The sequence below is a fragment of the Suricata suricatta genome, chromosome 2 (assembly GCF_006229205.1).
Source record: "Suricata suricatta isolate VVHF042 chromosome 2, meerkat_22Aug2017_6uvM2_HiC, whole genome shotgun sequence".
Lineage (NCBI taxonomy): Eukaryota > Metazoa > Chordata > Mammalia > Carnivora > Herpestidae > Suricata > Suricata suricatta.
The window spans coordinates 130,073,921-130,079,203 of NC_043701.1; the positions used below are offsets into that span (position 1 = coordinate 130,073,921).

At 41.6% G+C, this 5,283-nt stretch overlaps 1 non-coding gene across 1 annotated transcript; it reads left to right on the plus strand.

Annotated features, from left to right (window-relative positions):
- Positions 1–370: 370 nt before the first annotated feature.
- Positions 371–452, plus strand: TRNAS-UGA. The gene has a single exon. It is a non-coding gene; the product is annotated as a tRNA-Ser (tRNA).
- The last annotated feature ends 4,831 nt before the right edge of the window (positions 453–5,283 follow it).

Consider the following 5,283-nt stretch of genomic DNA (forward strand, 5'->3'; position numbering starts at 1 on the left):
GAAATTTTCCAGAGCGCGGGGCCGCAGAACTGAACGGGAAAGTCTTTGTTTCACAGCTCTCTCAATGACTTAATGAGGAAGGGAGAGGGCAAAAATCAGGTCAGAGACCAGAAGCCAGGCAATTTGCGATTTTCGGGGTGCAGTGAAGGGTAGGGTTTCCCAGACCTCCTACTTAAAAGAGTTAATTAAACTACTTAAGGGAGTTTCTATTTCCTCGCTTCCACAAAGTAGTCTGCGAAAGTTGTGCGGTCGGCTTCTGACTCCTCCGCATCGAGCTTAGAGAGTCTGTAGGCTCCGCCCTTTAGTGGGCATGGCGCGCCTGCGCGCAGTTACTCTACTAAAGTATATGTGCCTTCCTCTCACCTCCGTGGCAGCGATGGCCGAGTGGTTAAGGCGTTGGACTTGAAATCCAATGGGGTCTCCCCGCGCAGGTTCGAACCCTGCTCGCTGCGGAAGTGCATAGTTTCCTTTTTCCCCACTTTTAAAGGTTAATCCTTACTCAAAATGCTGCATTTCCTATTCCTGCGGGCCAAATGGCCCACCTACAAAGAAGTTTAATGTGTCAAAAGAAAAGCCAATACATTTCAGTGCTGCAAACATGCGTTTATGCTAAAAAGGAAAATCTTCCTTTGTCGTAAACCGGCAAGGTAATGGTTTTAGAAACTTGTTTTTCAATGTGAAGGCAAGTTCACGAAATAAAAATAAAATGAGGGAAATATCGGCGCAGTGTTTTGGGCTATCATAGCCCAAACGAGCTATCATATGAAAACCGACGGTGAGTGGAGTAATGGGTTAAATAGGTGATAAGCATAAGGTGATGAATGGAGGTGTTAAATCACTATATTATTCACCTGAAACTAATATAACATTCTTAACTATCCTGGAATTAAAATAACTTAAAAAAAATAAAATAAAAATAAAAATAATGACAAGGTTAATGCCACTTCTCTTCCAATCCCAGAATCACCTTCAATAGTTGCCCTACTGCATTCAGAAGTGGTATGAATTGAGAAATAGTAAAAACATTTAAAAGTTTGACTTCTATAGCATGATAGTTACATCCACAAAATTAAACACCATGCATGTAACTCTAAAATGATAGTGATGACATGGGAAGGCCTTCTCAGTTTTGCCAAATCCAAAATGTTGAACAGACTGGAAAACAACATATATAATGATCACATTTTTGTTAAGCAATTTCTTTATAAATCATTTTTGTGGCAAGAATGGGACAAAAATAGAGAATGGGGGCTGGAAAGAAATAATCAAAATGTTAGGACTAATTATTATCTCTGGGTAGTGGAATTTGGAAGGATTTTAATATTTTTAAGTTTTTTGCTTAACAGAGTTTTCTAAAATGTGTATATTGACCCAGTACTGTTTAAATAATGAAAGAAAATTGTTCAGTTAGTCTTTAAAATCATACACATATTTTTTCACTCCCTTTCAGCCACTTTCACAATCTCCTCCCCACCCCATGCTTTCCAGATGTTCTTATGGTGTTCTCTAACACCTCAGTGCTGGGGATGGTTTCCTGGGGTACTGACGTACATTCCACCCACACAGCCCCCATCCCATTTGAGACTTAGTTCATCATATACGTTCACCACATTCACATCTTCAGTCTATTCTCTCTTCCCAATCCCACCTCTTCTGACCCCATTGAAGTCGCTTATAAATGGCTGTATTGGTTTCCTAACTGATCTCCTTCCCTCTTTCATTCAGGATCAAATTCAGCTGAAAAAAAAAAAATCCAACTCTAGTGACCTAAACACATAGGGACTAGTCTCAAGAAATCTGGGAGTAGGCAGTGCTCAGATGAAACAGGGAACAGCACTCCTTCCATCGTTCTGTCCTGCCATTTAATGCATTGGCCTCGTCCCCTACTTGTTTCATCATCCTCAGATGGTTACTGTAGCTCCAGAGCGCACATCTGTATTCAGCTATGAAGGAGAGAGACAGGAACCCTCAGTTTATGTCTCATTTACTTGAGCTGTGCAACAAGGCTATCACTAACTACAAGGAATTCTAGCTGGGTATATAGTTATCCAAATCAAAATTGGAATTTCATTGGTAAGAAAGAAAAATGAATGGATACTAAATGGGCAACCAACTGCATCTGCCACACCCCTCTAACAGGAAAAGCAAAACCTGTAGGCATAAAGTCTTGGAAGCAAGTCCCTTGTCTGCCTTCCCAGCCCTCCTTCTCCTCCCATCTCCTTTTGAGTTATTAACAGGCTTCACAGCACGGATGCTAGCTTATCATGCCTTTGAACCGTTCCATATATTCACATACAATTACCTGAAATATCTTTTGCTTGCTTTCATCTTTCTCTTCTCATTAGTAAAAGAGGGCTGCCCATCATTTGAACTTTCTTCCTATTTAGAGGACTTGCCCTCTTTTTAAATCCAGGTACACCGCTGTAATCTACCCTCCTGCCCCATTCCCATCATAGATGCTGAAAAGGTGACATATTTGCTTTCCAAGACTCCCTTACAGCTAGAGATGCAGCATGTTACCTAGGCCCAGACAGTCAGATATGCCCACCCACAACTTTCAATCAAAGCTATTAATACAAAGAAGCACAGAAAGCAAGGATGCACCCTGGTGGTGAGGAGAGGCCATAATGGCAACCCAGGCATTGCTAACAGCAGCAGCACCAAGGCTACAATTGGGGTTTGCAGTTCTGCAGCATCAGTGAAAGTATTGTCTATACCAGGCTGCCATTGTGGTGTCGTCCTGAAATGATCTTGGATTTTGCCTAGCCAACTTACTCTTCTCTCATTTTCCAAAAGTGGCTTTGCAGCCTTCCTGGTAATTCTATGAACTATTCTGTATTCTTACAGTAAATCAATAAGTTTTCTGCTTAAACTCAACTTCAGTCCCTTTTTTTTTCTTCCAAATACCAGATAGAGCTTCCCTCCTCACCGCACCATCACCTTATGGAAACTCATGTTTCCTCTTCAAGTATCATTTTGTGGATAAAGCATTCCTGCAATCCCCCAGTCTGACTCATAAGCCCCTTATAAAATTCTCCTATTCCCTAATATAACAGGGATCATATTAAAATGTTCCTGTGTTGCCTCTCTTCCCATAAAGTGGAAAATTCCCTGCAAATATATAAGGGATCATGATTCTCATCTTCATACCCCTACTAGCACAATAAGGGTACTCAATAGGGGTGCCTGGGTGGCTCAGTCAGTTAGGTGTCTGACTCTTGGTTTCAGCTCAGGTCATGATCTCACGGTGCTTGGGTTCAAGCCCTACATTGGGCTTTGTGCTGACAGTGCAGAGCCTGCTTGGGAGGCGCTCTCTCTGCTCCTTCCCTGCTTGGTCTTTCTCTCTAAATACATACGTACATACATAAATCATTTTTTTAAAGTAAAATAAATTCCAAAAAAACAAGGAAAGAAGGCATTCAACAAATTTTTGGAGGACTGGATAAATATACAAGTCAGCACGCAAAACGACCTCCACCCCAAGAATGCCCCAAAAAAGGGGATGAATGGCTCAATACCATTTTCCTTTTGAAAGCCACTAACCTTTGCCTTAGTATGAGTTAATTTAATACACAGTATCCTCCTCACAATATATTTTTAATTTAAGAAGACAGAGCATAGTACCCCAACAATGTACCGTTTCTTCCCTTCCCATTGCCTTCCTTCCCTTTTATTATTTTTTCCTCACCTTTTTCTTTTTCTTCCAGTCCCTTGTCTTCTAGCACTGAAATGACAGATTGAGCCAGGAGGCAAGCACATGTACACCTTCATCTCTGGGGGTCAGCTCCCAGGCCCATCTCCCTGAGAGTGGTTCACTTTCACCTTGGCCATCCCATAAACCCATGTTGGCTCTCTCCATGGTGAGCAAAAGAAAGTCTAGGTAGATTTTAGAAGAGAGATGTGGATGAGGTTCTGCAATGTCTCCTCAGAGGAAGAACACTACCTCAACTCCTCTCTCCACCTTTCTCTTCTCCAGACTTCTCCCACCCCCTCACCTTCCTGTGTGCCCCCTAGTGCCTGCTTTTTCCAGTCCAATCTCACAAGGTGCATGATCTTGAAAGACTGCCCCTCAAGACCCCTACTTTTTCACTCTTTTATGGTACAGAGTAATTTCCTGCTCATTGGTATCAGTGTGCCCAGCAATCAAAGAGGCTCCCCTTAGAAGGGAGAGGAGGTTATAAATATGACACTGAAGTCTCCTTTTTACCCAAATATTTCTTTACCCACTTCTATGAGTAAAAGATAAATCCTTCAACTTCTCAGAATCCAAAGGTTTTAAATGTAAATAGACCAAAGTGAACTTTTGGCAAATTATGATCTGTCAGCAAATGCAGAACTCATAATCTTCCCTCCCCTTCCAAATCCATGTCCTTCTCTATGTTTATGTTCTTCACCCAGTTTGTGGCATCTCCAACCATGGAGCAGGACACACCCACCTGAAGTCACCCTGATACTTTCTTTTACCACATTTACTATACAATCCAAATACAACTGAGTTTACCCCTAAATATGCTCAGAATCCACTTTGTTTCAGATCTACCACTACCACCCAGTCTAAATCAATATGACCTCTCACCTCCACTACATCTCAGCCTCCTGTCTTTCCCCATCCACTCGTCCTCCCTTTCAATCTGTTGTCCATAAAATAAAATTTTCTTTAAAATGTGCATTTGATCTTATAAACCTCCTCCTATAAACCCTTCCGGAGATTCCCATGTGCTCTTAACAATACAGACTTAGGGCGCCTGGGTGGCTCAGTCAGTTGAGCATCTGAATCTTGATTTGATAAGCTCAGGTCATGATCTAGTGGTTTGTGGGATCAAGCCCTGCATCGGGCTCTGCACTGACAGCACGGAACCTGCTTGGGATTGTCTCTCCTTCTCTCTCTCTTTCTCTCTCTCTCAAAATAAATAAACATTAAAAAAAATACAGACTAAAATCCTTAGCATAAATCCATGTCTCCCAAAGATCCAGCCAGCATACCTATTGGGCTTCTCCCATCCATTCTCTAGCCAGATGTATCATCCTTTCTTTTAGTTCTTGAAGGGACCAAACTCTTCCCCAGCTTAGGAATTTTATACATATTCCAATGTCATCTCCCTTGTTAAACTGGTCAGATCCCTTTCTTACATAATATCACACCATTTTATTCTTTTTCTTCACAACACTTATCATACTCTGTAATACACTATTATGAATATTTGTCTGATTTCACCTTGTGCAAATGTGAATGAGGTATATGTGTATGTGTGTGTGTGTGTGTGTGTGTGTGTGTGTGTGTGT